The sequence below is a fragment of the Colobus angolensis genome, unplaced genomic scaffold, assembly GCF_000951035.1.
Source record: "Colobus angolensis palliatus isolate OR3802 unplaced genomic scaffold, Cang.pa_1.0 Scaffold231, whole genome shotgun sequence".
NCBI lineage: Eukaryota > Metazoa > Chordata > Mammalia > Primates > Cercopithecidae > Colobus > Colobus angolensis.
The window spans coordinates 5385748-5406117 of NW_012115500.1; the positions used below are offsets into that span (position 1 = coordinate 5385748).

The following is a 20370-nucleotide window of genomic DNA, read 5'->3' on the forward strand; positions in this document are numbered from 1 at the left end:
ACTTAAATTATTGAGGACCCCGGGACCTTTTGTTTGTTATGTTTATCAATATTTACTGTATAAGAAATTAAGATGAGAAAGTTTAAAAACATGTTTAAATAGCAAACCCATTACATATGAAAAAATATTTTTAAAGTGAAGAATGTGTGTATTTTAAAAAAATAATGGTGGCATAGTTTTACATTTTACATTTCTTTAACATCTGGCTTAATAGATCTAGTCAACTGTATTCTCATTGCAACAGACTGAATGCAGAAGCAGGTGTCACATGTAACCTTTAGAAAGCTCTACTGTACATTTATGAGAGAAAAAGGCATTCTCTTGACCTCCCGGATGTATGAGGAAGTCTCAGAGGACTCTTGGGTTCGTAGGCCATACTTTGAGAACCACTGGATTAGACTAATAGATTCTTGAAAGACAGGGCTAGGCCCATCTGAGTCTTAAAACTTGGAATCTGTTGTAGGGAGGAGTGGACAGTCATCTTTCTAGGGGAGGAGTAAATTTAAGAATAAAGCCATGGAATTGGAGTACTTTGGAGGTAAGATTGTCTTTGGGAGTTGAAAACTTGAATGCTATGACCTGGTTGTATCACTAGCAAGTTCTATCACTAGAAAATTTGGCCAAGTCTTGGGGCTTGCTTCTCCGTCTAAAAATTGAGGCTGTGGGCTAGCGTTTGGAAGTCCCTTGTAGCACTAACATTCTATGATTTATGCATGTATTTCTTTTATAGCGCTCTTGACACTTTCTGTAAATAGACACATGCCCAAACATCTACGTGCAACATTCTTGGAGCACTTTGGAAGATCACGTGAGCTAAAAATGCATCTTGGAGTAGTTTACCTACTCCATGCATTTTCTTTTTCCTGTATTGGTTTCATTGTCCTAGTTTGTTGCTCAAGTAGATATTGCCTAAATGGTACCCAGGGTGTGTATAGAATCGTAACCTCTTTCTTCAACTGTGGAACACACCTGCACTTAAGAAAAAACAAAACAAAACACATAAACAATCTTCCACTGTTTTTATTTCCCCTCCCCCCTTTAGTCGAGGGATTAGGTGGGTAAGGAGGAGGGAGGTGAGATGTCATCTAAAACCACTGTTATCAATCAGGGCTCCACCTGTCAGTTCCTGTTTGCAGTGCTTGTTAGAAGAAAACTCTGTGGGAGTCCCTTCCCCCTTTAAAATGCAAAATAGGGTGTTGGTGGTGAAGGGTGCCCATTTATTTTTCTGTATATGATTCCACATTTAATATTCTAATACAGTTAATTTTTCTAGTTTCAAATGTGCTGATGTAGACATTTTCTGCATTTTGTTTGGATAACTAATTCCTGAACATTCTGTTGTCAGATATTGACCTTTGTATGCCCTGACTGGATCAAGAAATGTCAGTAACAGTGACATCTAGCATTCTTAATGATGTTGATTTCTGTTTGAAACTAAAGTCCTTTAGCTACGACACCTATGTTGGTGAGGACCATTGATATTCTGGAATTTCTGCTTGCAAGAAATTTACTCATCTGAAAACTGTGTAGCCCTTGAAGGCAGATACACACTTTATATTCCGATAGTTCCTGTACATAGAGCTTAATATTTATTGAATAAATGACAATAAAACTTTTGCTTTCAAGCACAACATTTGAGAGAAGAAATACTAGTTTTTAATTTTGAAATCCCTTGTAGATTTAAAAAATCTTCAACCTGAGAAAATTTCTTCGAGTTTAAAAGAAAGCAGAGGTTGAGTTTTAAATGTTATTTTAAAAAGGAAAAATTTAACTTGAGCCTATTTTCAGTAATGTTTTTGTATTTTTTCTAGACTCTTAATATTTATTTCATACTTTAGCTATTCCTGGGTAAGTGTACCTACTTCCAAACAGAAAGTTTTGAGAAATAGTCTGGAGGGCTTCTGTGTCTGTTAGGTAGCTCCAAATTGAAATAAAATGTAAAAATGGAAGGCGGGGGGGGTTGTATACAGTTCGCAATTAGCCTTGATTTATAGGTCTCTGCTGGGTCCAACTGTAAAGTTTATTGGTATAAAATGTGTTCTTGATCTGGAAAGCCCTCAAATAAGGTGCCTTTCTTTCCAACAAGCAGGAAGGAAATGTTAATGCCAGTTTTCCTGTGGCTTCTGTTTAATGTGAATGCGATCCTCTGAGGAGATTTAAAAAGCTACTCATTGCCCTTGAAGGCACCCATATTGGATGAAGATAGATCTAAATTAGTGTTTGAATAAAAAATTTCATACGTCATCTGCTTTCCCAAACTAAATTTAAAGTTTAGTTTTAAACTTTTACTGTAAGTTATTTTAAGTAAGTCAAATTTTCTAATTTTGTAGATTCATTTGCCTGAGAAGCAGTCTATACTGCTTCTCTACCCCCAAAACCAAGTAATCTGAAGTAGTTTTGCAAAGTATGGAATAATGACCTATGTTCTTTGAAAGAATTCTTAAATTGTCCATCTAATGTCTTAGGTATATGGAGCTGTAGTGCATTTCACTTCATCGTTGAATGAGAGGGAAGGGGGCTAGGCTGGACATGTTCTGCAGCTTGTGGGGTCGCTCTCCTCATGGAAGCATGGTGCCATTTGCTCATTCGGGCCTAGTAGAGCTGCGGTTGGGCTCTACCATCCTGAGTTGTGAGGGGTGCACTTAGGTCCCTGCATGAGCAGATAGCCTGGGTTACATATTTGGTGTTAAAATAGGCTGAGGAGAGGAATAGGAACTCTACTGTTTTAGGACTTGATTGTTACACCTCAGGTTCAGAATGTGTGGTCCCTATTCTGAGTTACTCCACCTCTCCAAACCTTAAATGTCTGACCTATAGAATGGGAATAATGAAAGGTTGATTGGGATGCTTTATGGTGCAGCTCTCATTATTAGCTACTTTCTTTTCTCATTTTTTAAATTGGAATTCTTTGGAAGACCGGAGAAAACTTGCCTTAATGAGGCTATTTTAGGAGAAATATTGGGCCTTAAGGCTTTGTTTCTTTAATGCTTTGTTTCTCTAATGCTCTTCCAATCTTGCATAGGGAAAGATTAGGTCTGTCCCCTGCACCCACCCACACAGTCCTTGGACAGCTATGTTTAAAAGTGAGGGCTTGGTTTAGATTTGCTTGGAGACCTCTTACAGCTTTTGGGAAAGGAAAGAGAATGGGAAACTATAAAGAGCTTAAGATTTCTCTTTTCAGTGATAAATAGAGCCCTTTCAGTGTTTTCTAATTCTTAATAGATTTCTTGCTCAACTACGTGTCTCTTGTGTGGTGTATTAGGTCTGTAAAGAAGCTTAGTCTAGCTGGAAGCACCTTGGGTGTGGTAAGGCAATTAGGGGCTCTCAATAGAAGATGCACCAATTAGTGACCTACATGTCTTTCAAACTAGGGTGTTGGCTGCTGGGAGTAGCAAGAGTTACTATTAAGCATCAGTGACTAAGAATCTTATTTAGTTGGAAATGGGGCTGGATATTGTAATTAGATGTGAGAGGGACCCAGTGATCAGACTTGAAGATAGTAGGCCCTCAAAATTCTGCTTTTCCCCACTCACATGGTGGGGTGGGGTAAGAGTACAAAATCTTGTTTTGTATGGAGGGACACCTAGGTTCTAGTCCGGGTTTCTCCCTGAGTGCCTTAGGAAAACACTCACTTTTCAGGGCCTGGATTTCTTATCTCTTAAAATGTGGGATGGGAAACAAGGTAACAAACAGGGTTGCTTTTCTCCTTTAAAGATCTGAGAGGGTGATGTCAGAACCAGGGGAACAGTTAGTGCTACTCCTGACTTCATTTGCTTGTTTAGAAGTCATAGGCGAGAGGTCCTACTTTGTATTTTGGGGTTTTTTTGTCGGTAGTTTGGAGACAGATGGAAAAAAATTTAAAAAGCTTCTATGAGATTGTATTAGGTTTTCTGAAGTTCTCTAGTTAGATTATGTCTGTCTTAATTGTGTAATAATTAGCACTTTAGAAAGGCCATTATGATAAGGGTTTTAATAGTTCTTCCGTCCTTCACTTTACATGACCCCCACCTGGGAGAAAATTTTGTACACATATCAAGGAAGAAAATGATCAAGTTTTGGATTTAAGAACCTAATTGTTAAATCTTGATTAAATGATGCCTATTAGGTTGTAATTATATCTATAAAAAAATGGATGGTAGCAGATTTGATTGCTGCATTTCCTAAAGCAGTTTTTTAAGATAATGAATTTAATTACACATGTGCCTGGGAACCGTTTTAAACCATCGAGAAGGGAAAAATGGACAAGGCCTATTGGAAATGGAAAGTGTTCACCTAGGTATATAGCTCTTGGCTTGTGGTTTTGAAGGATAGGAACAGAAGAATCTGATGCCTCCCTGATCTCCCTTTCCACACGCATGCACCCCCTACAAAGGCAGAATCAATATTCTCTTACTTTATATGAAATATTACAATAACATTTATCGGATGTCAAAGGGTATGACATAGAAGTGGTTGTGTCAGCATAATTTGAAGGCTGCTTCTTTGTGCCAGGCATTGTTCTAAGCAGTCTACATGGATTCACTCACCTGAGTTCTTACAAAACTCTGAGATGTAGGTAGTATAATTGTCTCTCCCCACCTCCCGCCATTTTATAGATAAGGAAACGGCACATAGAGTGATTTAAGTTGCTGGCCCGAACATACAGTAAATGACAGAACTGGAATTAGAACTCAGGCAGTCTGGCTTCAGAGTGGCACAGTAACAACTATACTAGAATTCTCTCTGCCCAGGTATTAGAACTAAATTATTGAATCAAATAAAGAATTCTGTTTTGCTGTTGTGACCTTTTTGCACTAATGTTATGAACTGTCTCCTCAAATAAAGAACCTTGCAGAATTTAGGCACATTTGACTTAGAACCTTATAAGAGACAGATAAAGGACAGCTTTGGCTTTGTCGTCCTGCCTGAAGCCTTCAGCGGCTCCCTATTGCTTACAGAACAGATTTCAAACACTTTCAGGCATTCAGAGTTCTCCATTCTTTGCCAGATGCAATGTTTACTTCATGAAGTAGCCAAATAACTTTTTCTCTTTTTCTCTTGATCATGGCCCATGAATTCTTATCCCATACCTTTTTTTTTTTTTTTTTTTGAGGTGGAGTTTCGCCCTTGTTGCCCAGGCTGGAGTGCAGTGGCATGATCTCGGCTCATCGCAACCTCTGCCTCCCAGGTTCAAGTGATTCTCCTGCCTCTGCCACCTGAGTAGCTTGGATTACTGGCATGCGCCACCACGCCCGCCTAATTTTGTATTTCTAGCAGAGATGGGGTTTCTCCATGTTGGTCAGGCTGGTCTCAAACTCCCGACCTCAGGTGATCCACCTGCCTCAGCCTCCCAAAGTGGTGGGATTATAGGCGTGAGCCACCACGCCCGCATCCTAAACTTTTTATTCACTCAAGTATATCATTACGGCAACCCTAAATCCTACACATGGTGCACTTTAAAAAAATCTCTCAGTCCCTACCTTTAATTATTTGTGTCATTATCTGCCACCCATGCCCCCCTGCTACCAAGCACCCTTTCTGTTTTGAATTCCCAATACTTGGCCTTTGGGGATTTTATTGAAGTGTATCTTACATGAGATTTACCAGATAACATGAAGATGACTTACACATTTCTTCATTTAGTTTGTGTTTATATTTCCTGTTCCTGTGATGTACTAGGGACTTAGCATGCATTATAATTTAAGATCAGTTTAATGATTTTTAGAAAGTCGTTCTCTTTTTGTAGTGCCTTTACGGGTTGTATGTTTTTGAAAACGGGTGTGTTTTTCTTTCAAACAGAGGATAGAAGTTCACTTTTGGGCTTAAGTAGAATTAGTAGAATTCATTCTGGATTTTGGTTCATTTTTGTCTCGAATCTTAAACTCTTCAAATCCTATTGTTAGCTGCTCAGGACTCAGCTGGGCAGATGGTAGCTATTGTACAAATTAGGACATTGAAGCATAAAGGTCAGGTTAATTCAACCTGTGTCCATTTAGTTAAATTGGCTACCATGTCATGCTTGTGAGTTAGACTCTGCATCAACCAGCTTTGCAGTCCATTGTCCCTGTCGTCATTCTTTATAGTTAGCTATCTCTCAAATGCATCCTTATTATTTGGAATGAAGAAAATGGGGTTAAAATGAATAGATAAGCAAGTCCAAATCTATTTTCTCTAGTATATTCCATGACCGTGATATTGTATCAGTAGAATAACCTATACAAAGGACATAGGGCAAGGGCAGTTCTCAGAATATCTTTTACATATTTGGGATATTACTCTTTGTTTTGAAAAAAATTATAGAGCTATGATTAAATACCTTCTTGTGCAGGGAAGTAACTCCACATACAGATTTGGCAATAATAGTGTCAAGGCTCTCTGTAAGGATGGTAAACCCTGGATATCTTACAGAGAGCCATCGCTCTAGTGAGGCAAATCATGCATCTTTGGATTGTAATGACTAAGCAGCAGAATTATAATCTGGCAACTTTGTGGGTTTACCGTTAGAGTGTGAAGCTGTTTTTGCCTTTTGGCAGTATTTTGCTTTCCTCAAGATGATCTCAGCTTTCATTAAGATTTCATCTGACTGAAAAGATTGATTTTTGAGTAGGTGAGAGTCCTTTTATGTGATGTCTCAAAGGACAGAGTATGGGTCAAATCGCTCTTCAAATGGATGGTAATTGTGAGGAAGAGGCTTTTTAAATGGAGATTGCAAGTTATCCAAAGCTTATTAGAACTAAGAGCTTTTATATGTAATAAGCTTCCACATTTGTAAATAACAGGAACTGTAATAGCCCAGTGAAAGCCCCATAACCAGGGCTTGACCCAGAGTTATATGTTAACATTGATCAGCCTTCTAACTCTAGTGTTTTATAGTAGGCCCTAGAAAGTTCGTTTGTCTTTTGGTTTAATTCTTCTTTGGATTGCCGAAGTATGTTACTGTTAAAGTTTTTGTTTCTCATAAAAATTAAGAAACAATCAAAGGTCCAAAGACCAAAATGGGTACGCTTCGTTTTCATAATATTCCAAAATCTGATGGGAAACGATATTGATCGAGAAAGTCATTTAAACATACACTTACGCGCTTTTTCCCCTGGTTTGTAAGAAGGTGGTGTGCTGCGGAGCAGGCTGTGAACAGGAGTCAGTATTAAAAATGATGGTTTAGCTCTTAGAAATTATTTCCTGGAAATGCTAAATAGCACTAAAATCAGCTTTGAGGGAGGAGATACATCACCATTAAATGTCTTGTTTTTGTCTCAGCTTTGTGGTGAACAAAGGAATATTCGCTCTTAAATACGTGGAATCTTGAGATTTTAAATTCTATTTTAATATATGGCAACTTAAAATTTCTTCTCTGTAAGAGGTTCTGTATTTTATGACAGTCCTATTTTTGAGGCATTTTATATATTAATGACTATGGACATAATATTTTCCAGTACTTACAATATTGTTTTCTCCATTTATTTTTTATTTTTATTTTTTTGAGATGGAGTCTTGCTCTGTCTCCCTCAGGCTCGAGGGCAGTGGCGTGATCTCGGCTCACTGCAGCCTCTGCCTCCCAGGTTCAAGCGATTCTTCTGTCACAGCCTCCTGAGTAGCTGGGACTTACAGGCATGTGCCGCCACACCCAGCTAATTTTGTATTTTTAGTAGAGATGGGATTTTACCATGTTGGCCACGCGGTTCTCGAACTCCTGACCTCAGGTAACCTACCCGCCTCGGCCTTCCAAAGTGCCGAGATTACAAGCATGAGCCACCACGCCCAACATTTTCTCCATTTCTTAGTCACTGGCAGGATCTTAGGTTCTTAGGGAGTCTTATATAAAATATAAACAAACTACCCACTTGATTATAACGAGCCTGTGGCCTATAAAGGTAGGGACTTAATTTTTCAAAGTTGTCGACTTTGAAAATATTGCTTCGAAATGTGTTTTTTTTTTTTAATGTCTACAGTAATATTATTTTACTCCTTTGGTTTGTTTTTATAGCAGTTGATCAAAAGCTATTATAAGGCATGTATACAGATGTTTTGTAGGCGTGCATAAGATAAAATAAGGCGGGAAATTTGGTTAAAGAAGTGTTAATCTTTAGGTTTAGTTAAATTTTATTTTTCTAGGAGCTGTATATACCTAATTTATATGGTCCTGGCTCTCTACATATTATTAAAACAAGAGAAGATGGGAACATTAATGCATACTCTGCCATATTTTATCTGTATTTTCTACTGGTCAGGAAATCTTTCCAGATTGTAGGGAGCATTGCCAAGTGGTTGGTGTACTGGCTCTGGAAAGATTAGACTGGTTTAGCCACACAAATTTTTTAATGATTTTCCTAAACATTAAGGATTGATTTGTACAAGCTTTGTGAAATTTTAATAATTAGTCTGGTTTGACTAATGTAGTTATTTGATGTAAAAATGGTTGATACTTTGGAATTCTCAAATTCTAGGAATGTTTAAAATTGAATATATCTTATTCAGCCTTGAATTTGAAAAACGGGGACTATCTATCCAGTATGGATTAGGATATATCTTTTCACTCCCTAAGAAAAATTGTCCTCAGAAGCTTTTAGGAACTCTGGCAGGACAGCTTGCCTTTTCTCCTGCAAGAGGCCTGCTGTACATGTGTTTAACACTCAATCTGTTGTAGAAAGTGGGTGGTTCTTTTCCCCTCTTGAGGGGAAGCTGATGGCCCAGCCCTTTTGGGCACTCAGTGTTCCAGGAAAGTGTCACTGAAGTCCCTGAATGTTACACTATCAGTTTGCTTCTGATTTCAGGCCTGATTGTAGATGTGCTTGGTGTCATTTCTCTGCCCTACCACCCATAAAGTTAGAAGGGGAAAGATAAGCTCACGAAGCAGCTTGAATGCTGTTGGTATGCTAGTTAGTGACATTGGAGTATCTCTGGGTGCTGCTGACTGCAGTGCCCCTTGATTTAGATCAGCGTGATGAAAGAACTAAAGCTCTTCTAGAATTTTAAGTCTCCATTCTGGTTGGGTTTCTATATAAAGATGACCACATACAGGTGGAGTCACTGATGGGGCCTTACAAATGGCTGCATGATATAGTGCATGCTAAGTTACCAAGACGGAGCTCTTGGAGGACTATTTTTAAAGGGGTAAGCAAAATTTATTAGAGAAGATGAGCAAAGCTTATAATGAAGAGCATGTGTGTAACCTGGAACTAGTACGGAGAAGATGATGAGTGGAGAAAATAGTTACAAAAGTTTGGAGGTGGAACGTCCACTGAGTGAGACAGAGAGTATTTTGGGGGCATATAAAAATCAAGAGCCAGCCTGTAATCCCAGCACTTTGGGAGGCCGAGGCGGGCGGATCACGAGGTCAGTAGATCGAGACCATCCTGGGTAACATGGTGAAACCCCGTCTCTACTAAAAACACAAAAAAAGTTAACCAGACGTGGTGGCGGGCTACTCCGGAGGCCAAGGCAGGAGAATGGCGTGAACCCGGGAGGCGGAGCTTGCAGTGAGCTGAGATCGCACCACTGCACTCCAGCCTGGGCAACAGAGCGAGACTCGGGTCTCAAAAAAAAAAAAAAAAAAAATCAAGAGCCAGGTATTCAGTTTGTTGGAAATCGTAGTATATTACTGTGTTTTCTCACTCGCATGATGAAAATCAATAAGGATCCATTATACGTTATGAAGCTCAGTTAGGCGCTCATAAAGAGAGTGTTGAAGAGGCTTGTTATGATGTTCTTTGGAGGAATGATAGGGGAGGGGATCATTGAAAATTGGGAAAATCTGAGAGACTCTATTAGTTTTGTTGCTGGGATTTAGGTGGCAATTTTAGAAAAAAAGTCGAGGGTTTGAGAGAAGAACTGATTCAGCTCAGATCAATTCTGTATGTGTGTCTCATGGTCTCTAGACCTTACTTAGGATGATAATATTTAGGGGGAAATGAGAGCCTCTGAACACTCTGAATTTCATTTGTGTCAGATCTTCCCATTTTCTATTTATATGGAGCTGAAATTGGTACCATCTTTCAGATATTGTGTAAGTACCTGGCTTGATTTGGTGGAGCTAAAAGCCTATTTGAATGAAGTCAGTATGTGGCAGAGCATCATTTGAGGGCAGAAGGTTTTGCCATAACAAGCCCCTTGTGATTGTGTAATGTTCTTCAGAACTTCTTTCTTCCAGCTCCCATTTAGAAAGGAAGTAAGCAGAGAGGACATTCCAAATTGTCACAACAATAAGAATAAAAGCAAGGAAACAGGCTAGGCTGTGGTGCCTCACTCCTATAATCTCAGCGCTTTGGGAGGCCTTGAGGGGAGGATTGCTTGAGGTCAGGAGTTAAAGACCAGACTCAACAACATAGACTCTGTTTCTACACAAAGTAAAAAATAAAAAATACCTGGGTTTGGTGATGCATACCTGTAGTCCCAGATACTTGGAAGGCTGACGGGGGAGGATTGCTTGATTTTAGGAAAAGTTATAGGCCACAGTGAGCTGTGACCACACCACTGTACTCCAGCCTGGGCGACAGAGTAAGAATTTGTGTCTAAAAAATAAAAATATGAAAAAAGGAAATAAAAGAATGTGACAGATTGAGAGAATGGTTATGGGTGATTTTGACCTTATGCAGGGTTTTGGCTTGAGAAGTTGGGAGAAAACATTAGCATGGATTAGAAAGTTGAAAAGGCCCTTGAATGAAGATCTATCTGTCTGTATACAATTGATGGTATTTGAGCAGGCGATAGCATGAGATGTTTTTGGGAAGATGAAGCTAGCCATTATATAAAGATGAGCGTGTTGGTGGAGGAGACAGATTTGAAGCAGTGTATATGTGATGATAAAGGCTTGCCCTGGTGCCATCGGAATTGGAGGACGAGGGGTAGATACCGGTAGACACTCATTTTAGTGAAGGTAAATTAGCAGTTATGGATAGCTGACAGTGTTGATTCAAAAGCAAGGGGGCATGGTTCAATGGCTACAAGAAGGCTCTCTGGCTTATGATGGGGCTTATGTCCTGACAAACCCATCTTTAAGTTCAAGATGTCATAAGTAGAAAATACATTTAACATACTTAACCTGCTGTACATCATAGCTTCGCCTAGCCTGCCTTAAATCTGCTTAGAACACTTGCATTAGCCTATAATTGGGCAAAACCATCTAACACAAAGCCTATTTTATAATAAAAGTGTTGAATATTTCATGTAATTTACTGAACACTGAAAGTGAAAAATAGAATGGTTGTGTAGTTACTTGAAGTACTGTTTCTACTGGATGTGTATCAATCTTGCACCATTGCAAAGTTTAGAAACTGTTAAGTCAAACCGTGTATGTTGGGGACTATCTGCATACCTAAGGTTCAGATTCCAGGAAAAGATTGGGTGGCAGCAATTGGAAGAAAAGGCAACTGAGAGATTAAGAATTGGTGTGAGGTTATATTAGTTTGCTTGGGCTGCCATAACAGAATACCACAGCCTGGGTAGCCAAAACAATAGAAATCTGTTTTCTTGTGGTTCTGGAGGCTGGAAGACCAAGATCAAGGTGTGCTGGTAGTGTTGGTTTCTGGCGAGACCTCTGTTTCGGGCTTGCAGAAGGCCACCTTCTCACTGTGTCCTCACTTAGCTTTTACTCTGGGTATGTAAAGAAGGACAAATCACTGGTGTCCCTTCCTTTTCTTATATGGACACCGATCCTGTTGGATTAGGGCCCCACACTTGTGACCTCATTTATTCTTAATTATTTACACTTATGACCTCATTTAGCCTTAATTATTTCCTGAAATAATTAAGGAAATACTGAGAGTGAAAAACAGAGTGGTTGTGTAGTTACTTGAAGTACTGTTTCTACTGAAACTACTGAACTACACAACGCTGTTTTCAAATATAGTCACATTGGAGATTATGACTTCAACATGTTAATTTTGGGAGACACAGTTCAGTTCTCTAACAGGGGTAAGGGTATTTAATTTCTCCAGGCATGAACAGAAATGATTCTTTTCCCCTGAATGCCTGATCTACAGTTTTAGTTTTTCATTGCAGAAGGGAAATGCTTTCTCATCTTTACGATTGGTCAAGACTCCTTGCTCCCACCCCCACGATTAGCATTTGCTGTTTTCAACCTGGAGATTTCTTTTCCATTTACCCTGTCTGTAAAGTAGTTTCTGAGCACCTCTGCCTTTTAAAGTTGAGTTTTGACAATTGATACACAATTGATTTCTTCTGTAACCTCTTCAGTTTTATAGTTTGACCTCTTGTTTCTAACTGCTTTTAAAGGCACCATGCTTATGCTTTAAAAGCCACTTAAACAGGACATATATTTAGAAGACATGATGTTTTTGCCACAGATGTCAAGAGGGTCTTGGCAGTGTTTTCACAGAATGTCTGCTGGTGTCTGTGCAGCTCTGAGACTCTAGGCACTCTCTACTTAGAGAACATGTAGAGGTTAAGTGTTCATCAGAAGACCTGCGATGTTTGTGTTGGAAATGCTAAGAGATGTGAGGTTTAGGATGTTTTGTGTTGTGTTGCTCTGTGTACTTATCCAGAGCAGACATCCTCAAGTCAGAACTTAATGAAGTACGTGGAAAATCACCAGGGGAACCCTAATATATAAAACATAAAATTAAAGCTCTGGGATGAGATGAATGGCTAATGCCTAGTTACATTAGCTAGTCAGTTTATAGTTATTGGCTCCAGCCTAATTTTGCTGTCTATCCAAGGTGATAGTCAGAGAGCCAAACTTTTAACTTTTTCTTGAGGGACTGCAGTGAGCCTTTCAGCTTTCTTTAGGTTGAGGTTTATGGGTGACAGATGAGATGAAGGATATTATTTCAGTTCCTTCAAGTTTTTAGTGTGGCCTCATTTTATTTGAAAGTGAATTCCCAGAGCAACTGATATGCCTGTAATTAATCCTAAGTAGAAAATCTATTCCAAAGCAGAAAATATGTTTTAGTCTTAGCTGTGCAGTCACAGAATGGGAAAGGGGGTATGGGGGTCTCTGATAATGTGGATTTAAATGGTTTGGTTAAAATATCTACTGTCCTTTCATCCAACCAAGTATTTCTGTATATTTTTGTGCCGCCTCTCTTTTTTTCAACCATAGAAGTTTAATGTTAAGATTTTCTGTCTCGTTTCTCACCGGTATTCATTACACCTGTTACATCTGTTTTGTTTGCAGTACAAAACAGCACTTGGACCCACCTCTTTTACAGTGGTCCTCTAACCAAAGAATGATTTAAGAGAAAATTTGTCATTTGTTGGAAGGTTTTTTTTTTTTTTTCCTTTTTTTTACGATCAACTGTCATTTTGTGTGTATCTTAATGGATTATTCAAGCATTTATAGCCCTTTGAAAACTTTGGTTTCAGGCATTAGAAATTAATGTAATTTAGGAACACGGTTACCCCTTACTTTACCTGTGAGTGTTCTACCTCTATACATTCAGGAAAGGGTTTAAAGAGCATAGAACACTTAAAAACTTCAAATATGTTTTCTCATTTATAAGTGATATTTAGTAAAGGCTTGAAAGATACAAGAAGCTAACTCTTTTACAACCATACTCTGTTCCTCCCGGCTGCCTTTAAGAATGTTTATTTACTTTTCTGGGGGAAGGGAGATACGTGATAGCTTGTATAATACGATACATTATTTAGGAAGCAATTTCTTGCCATTCAGATTGTGGGTTTCGGATCATTTAGCTAAAAGATTACCCTACTGAGTGTGTGGAAATCATCTTAAGACAAAATAAGGGTTGTGAAAATGAAAGTTGAATAGGAAGTTGTGCAGATGACCAAGCTTTATTATTCAGCAGGTGTCAGATTTTAAGTTGTGTGGATTCTTTTGAGTAATAATTAAAAGCTTTACCGAATTCTATTACTATTTTGAACTGTTTCCTAAATACTAGGTCCCAAGAATTCAGTTGAGGACACCTATGCAATTTAATATATAATTTTGTATATAACATAAATTTAATAAATCACTTAATATATAAATTCTGTTTGTGAAATGACAGTCACTTCAGTAGGGGTAGGGGACATACATTTCACCTTACCACTTAGGAAAAATGCTATTTCTTGTGGCTGCATCTTGTCTGCATCTATTTCTTGTGGCTGCATCTTGTCTGGGCACTGGCCTAGACTGATGTGTAGAGGGTTACTGAAAATAGGAACTGAATAAGCAGGCGAAGCTTCTATTCTGCATTTACTGAGTCTTTAACAAGGCCATCTAAAGTTTTAATGGTAAGAAGGAAAAAATTGGGGGACTATATTCTTACACTGCCCTCTATAAGAATAAAGAAGCTCTTGGTCTCTTTTCTTTTGCTTGGATGACAGTTGTCCCTCCTTACCCTCAGTTTCACTTTCCATGATTTCCGTTACCTGCAGTCAACCGTGGTTCACAAATATTAAATGGAAAATTCCAGGCATAAACAATTCACACGTTTTACACTGCATGTACTTCTGAGTAGTGTGATGTACCCTCATACAGGTCAGGATGTGAATCCTCCCTTTGTCTAGTGTATCCATGCTGTTAGTCCCTTAGTATACCCATCTCAGTTATAAGATTGACTTTTGAGGTATTGCACTGCTTGTGTTCAAGTAACCCTCCTTTTACTTACAGAGGCCCCAAAGCACAAGAGTAGTGATGCTGGCAATTCTGATATGCCAAAGAGAGGGCGTTAAAGTGTTCCATGTTCCCTTTAAGTAAAAAGGTGAAAGTTTTCTATTTAAAGAAAACTAAATATGCTGGGAGAGAGATCACATATACATAACTTTTATTACAGTGTACTGTTACAGGGGTTCTTAGTTATCGTTAATGTCTTACTGGGCCCAGTTTATAAATTAAACTTTATCATAAGTATGTGTAGGAAAAAACATGGTAGGAGTCAGTACTATCTGAAGTTTCAGGCATCTATTGGGGCTTTTGGATGCTTGAAAAGGGACTGCCGTATCTCATGTATTTATTCCAATAACTGAATGAGATGACACGATTATTTTCTCCATTTCCTAAATGAGGAAATCAAGACTTTAGGATGGCAAATGCCGTAGAGTTGATAGTTGTAACTACTAGGCTATATCTGATTGCTCAGCAAGCCCTGTTTATTGTCGCTCACTTCTTACATTTTGTGTCCTGGTTCATTGGCTTTAGGTTAGTCAACTGTTATTTTTTCCATATTTTTCTAAAATTCATACCTGTTGGTTACATTAGCTGTAAAAGTCATTTTGTGTTCCCTTCTTACCTACAGTCTTAAAAGTAAAGATTTTCTAACCTGTACTTTGTTCTCTTGGCAAAATGATTCCAACCTGTTTTTTTTCTGCCTTTTTAATCACCACTTGGAGTAAAGCCTGTGTTGAGACTTTCCTTGAACTTCCAGTATCAGCTCTGCCTCACTCAGCACCTCCACTGTTTTTGAACTTCTGTTTTCCCCCTAAAAGTTGGATGACTTCCCCAGGCTCTGATTATTTGACTCTTATTTGTTTGGCACTACCCAACTGATAGTCCACTTGTCTTATGAAAGTATTTTACAGTGGCTCTCATCCTTGCCTGCAGATTAGAATGAAATCGGGTGCTTATAAAAATGCCAGTATCTGGGCCCTTAGGAGAGATTCTTATTTAATTGGTCTGGGGTGCAGCAAGATACGGTTATTCTAGCTGCTTCATTGATGTGTGGTGCGAAGAGCATGGGCTTTGGAGTTTGTTAGACCCAAATTGGCAAGTTTTGTGAGTTCTGGACAAGTTAATCTTTTTTTTTCTTTTTTTTTTTAAGCCTATTTCCTCATTTGAAAAATAGAGATGAGGCCGGGCATGGTGGCTCACGCCTGTAATTCCAGCACTTTAGGAGGCTGAGGCAGTTGGATCACCTGAGGTGAGGAGTTCAAGACCAACCTGGCCAACATGGTGAAAACCCATCTCTACTAAAAATACAAAAATTAGCTGGGCATGGTGGCGGGTGCCTATAATCCTAGCTACTTGGGAGGCTGAGGCAGGTTGCAGTGAGCTGAGATCATGCTGTTGCACTCCAGCCTGGGAGACAAGAGTGAAATTCCATCTCAAAAAGAAAAAAAGGGATGAAGTGACCATTTTATTAAGTTATTAGGATCACATGGGGGGTAATACCCCTGAAAAGGGCTTAGAGCATGGCCTAGCGCATCCTAAATTACATTAATAGCTGTCATCCTACCCTATCCAACAATATTGTCTTCCTTTTCCAAATGCTCATATTCTTCCTCACATTTGCCGTATATATATCTGTTGCCCTTTCCTTATGTTTGAATTCTTGTCTTTCCCATTAAAATTTATTTACAGGTCCAAGGTCCTCAGTGATGCTTTATTCCATTGTGTGCTTAAATAAAAGTGTACCTTTTACCTTCTGCAATATATTAGACATGAAAAACCTCCAAAGAGAAATAGAGAAACAGCATCAGAACTTCTTTGAATAGAAAAGTAAACTGGGTCATGTGGGTGTCACTTTAAAATTTCAGTGGCTTAGATTTTTAAAAGGCTTTCCTTTCTCTCTCTTTTTTTTTTTTTTTTTTGGCCACTGAAGTCTGTTACTGAGACTACAAGTTTCCTGCTTATATACTTTTTGAACACTAATGTCTTCATTTTCTGTCTTAACAGACTCCTGGTCCTATCTTTACCTTGAAGTTTAATATTTTCCTCCAAGCTTCTTATAGCTTCAGGGTAACTTTCTGAGTGATACATTCTATCTCCAATAATAAAGGACAGATCAACACCAGTTGAAAAGGATAACTGTCTTTCTATTTTTAAAAGGTACATTTTTATTGAACTGCATTTTTTTTTTTTTAAGAGTGAAAGAGACTCTGACCCTCAACTTTCGTTGTTATTCTTCTGATATATCAGTAATCACCTTTGGGTTGTCATCATTTCAGTAGCTCAGGGTCAATGTATATTGCTAAATCATTCATGTCCTGTAAATTTCAGTATGAAATAAGCATTTACTGGTTCCTTGCCTGGATAGTCTGAGTGAGCCTATATAGTTTATCTCAGTATAAATTAGATCTTTATTGCTTACATCATTTTGATGAAATTAGGTATTACGGTTATCATTTTTTTTTTTACAGTTCTCCTCGGCTTTCCTGGTATATAACAGAATTTTGTTTTTAAACTGCTTTTCTATGTTACTTTTTAAATAATAGTGCACATGATGTAGGCTTTCGCTGCAATTCTTCTGGAAGGTGACTTTTCTTCATTGTTAACAGAGATAAATACTCTGCATTTATCACAAATGTTTCGAATATCCTTGGAAAGACTTAGAAATCTCTCAAGTTCAGCTAGCTTGAGACAGTGTACAAAGTAGAATGTAGCATCAGTGAACACGTCAGGCTGTTCTTCCAGTAGATCACTATTCCAGGTGACCTCCTAGTGACCTTTAAGTACCCAAGTCTGGAATTCTTACTTAGTGTACAATCTATTATTTGGGACTGGAAATTCAGTGAAAAGGCTGAGATACTTTATTTTTGAGTGGGACCCAGTGTCTCCTCCTCTATCAAACCGATCAACCACTTTTCCCATTGTGTGTCCTCTCCAGTTTTGATCTGTTATTCTGCTCAGGCTGGAGCTGGTCATATGCTTCAGAAATACCTGTTGTCAGGTTGATGCAGACCTGGAGCAGCTGCTCATTGGCAGAATAGGTCTAGATTTCTATGTTTTAACTAATGAGTACTGATACTGGGAGTTTTAGGTTAACAGACATGAGACAGTGAGGATTGAGCTATAGTGGCTTCAATTTGAAGGGGATTTTTTCCTCCCTTGTTGTTTTTGTTTTCACACTATCCTTAAAGTAATGCAAAGTTTGGGACATCTGATTAAAAATGTTTCCTTTTGCCTATATTTGACTTGTAGGTGCAGCTGTGATAACTAAAAGATCATAAGTCCTTTTTTATCCTCCAGAACACTGAGTTAAATTCATCAAAATTCTCATTTTATAATGTGCTTTGGTCTATGTGTGGGCTCTTGGTTGCTGAAGAACATTGAATTGTGTGAACTTGTATGACTTTTTATCTTCTTATCTTTCTTGTTCATCTTCCTTGATAAACACTTTGTTTTCATTTCTTGTGCTTTGATGAACAGTGCTGCTGTGAACTCTGTGAGTGGTTCCCCCTACTGCCTCAACCCTCTTTGTAACAGTCGTTCCTTGATACATGTATTTCTCAGGGAAGTACAATAAGAAATAAAACTGTACATTGTGGGAGGGAACTAATAGGTTTGTCCACTCTATTTTTCCAAAGAAAGGCATTTAAGACCATCTGACACATTATCTATTATCACTGTCATTTCCTGGATGCTTAGATGCCCCACACTAGGATGCACGTAACTTCCCAAGAGAAATTGAATATATTTCACTTTACAAAATACTCATTACATTTCTTATTTTGCCTGGAACCAAATAATATTTTCCCCACAATGTCTAGTGAAGTGCTTGGCACTTAGGCCCAAGTCTACTTATTTTTCCCTATGGATATTGTTTCTTGTACATGATCAATTTACTGAATTCTGACATGCCAAATAAATTCCGATTAAAAAGTTAATTGGCAGTGTGATGTAATGGGAGTTAAAGGTTGTGCCCCACCTCTGCACCTACTTAGTTCAGCAACACCGAGCCAGTCTCTGGGTTTCATTTCCTTCATTTGATAAAAGGAATGGTTGAGGATAGATGGGTTTCAAGATCTGTGTAGCTTAAGTTTTATCCATAATTGTAAAATTCTGCCTGCTGGGTTCCACATACTGCATGTAATTGCATCCCTAGGATAAGATTCCTCAGGGTACAAGTTGTGTCTTATTCACCAGTCCCACTGCCCCCCACACTACCTAGTATGTGTGTGGCACCTTCCTTTACCTTCCAAAGACCAGGTGTTACATATATCTAGTCATGTTTATCTTTAGATCTCAGCTTAAATGTCACTTAATCTGCAGAAGGCTTTTCTTCTGATTACTGTCCCAGTTTTATTCCCACAGCATCCTTTTTTCCTTCATGGCATGAACTGCAGTTCTAAACACTAGCTTTATCCTTTGGCTTGTTTAATATGTCTCTCCCACTAAGTTCCCTTAGTACCTGTCTTGTTTATGTTATAGTCTCTCTGCCCAGCATTTTAAAAATTGCAACTATGTGTACTTCACCCTCTATTTGAACCTATGACAACAGAGAGCCTAGTGCACTTGCTTTTTTCTGTTCTGAGCCTGATTTTTTTTCATCTGTCATCCAGATATAATCCCTTCTCACACTTACCAGATTGTGTCCTGTGTTGTGGTTCTGCTTCTGCATGTGTTCCCTTCTTTGCTTAGACAGTAAGTGGGAACTCCTTATCTGAGTCATCTTGGATATACAGCACAGTGCCCTGCACATAGGATTTGCATATTAGAATGAATGCAGATGTCTGTCCTTCGAATATGTTGATATTTGAGGCATATCTATTTTTTTCTATGTCCTTTTAGTGGTGACTAAAGCTTTATTTGAAAGCTCCATCTTCAAGAGTTCCTGTTGCCTTTATTCAATAATGAGCCTCCTTGTTTTCAGGTTGGTGCATGGCCACTTTGTAGTTGTGCAGAATTGTACCAGTTTTTCATGCTCTCTGAAGTTATGTGTTTTTCTAAACAGTTTAACTTTTGGTTTTGCTTGGAGTTACTCCATTTAAGTGGCTTCAGACTGTGAGCTCAGTGAGATCTTGCTGTCTTGCAGCCTTGGCACCTTGAATATTTCCTTTTTTTTTTTTTTTTTTACAAGCTAGTTTCTCTTTGACTGTTTTTAATTTGGGGGACTGAGGTGTAACAGATGAGGTAAGGATAATTCTGCTTATTATCTTATCTGGAAGTATGACGACTTCACCCCTCCGGAGAGTAGAGTTTGGCTACCTTTCACAGGTATTAGAGTAAATTCCAGGTATATTTACTGCCCTTTTGAGATACGAGTTTGTTGGATGCATAGAAAATAAAGTGGGCTCTCATTCTAGCCAGTTATTTACCAGTTAGTATCTTGGGATGTCGGCGGACACGGCTGAGCTCTCAAATGGGAGAAGGGGGTGAGGGCGCAATGAGCAATTGAGATGGGAAGCTAGGACTGGAAAGAGAAGGGCCTATCAAAGAAATTGAACCTCCTTCCTGGTTTTTCTCATCAGTTCACTTCTTGTGCCCTGGGGTCTCCATCCTCAGCTATGCTTCCACATTGTGCCCAAGTCTATTTACCAGATCTTGGTGGTCAAGCAGACTGGTAAATAGTTTATTTGTAAATTCAGGTAGAATTGCCTTTTTGGAAGAATATACCAAGAAGTATTTGAGCATATAAAGTGTTTTTCTTGGTATGGGATGGAACGTACACTAATTGTCTTCAGGCTTAATCTTAGTTCATGGTTGCAGCTCTTTAAAGGACTTAATCTCTTGCATGGTTTTTGGTTTGGTTTGGGCTTTTTTTTTTTTTTTTTTTT

At 38.6% G+C, this 20370-nt stretch overlaps 1 protein-coding gene across 4 annotated transcripts in view; it reads left to right on the forward strand.

Moving 5' to 3' along the window:
* Nucleotides 1-20370, forward strand: part of ELAVL2 (ELAV like neuron-specific RNA binding protein 2) — a 140522-nt gene that overhangs the window by 23671 nt on the left and 96481 nt on the right. The gene's annotated exons all lie outside the window — the stretch shown is intronic.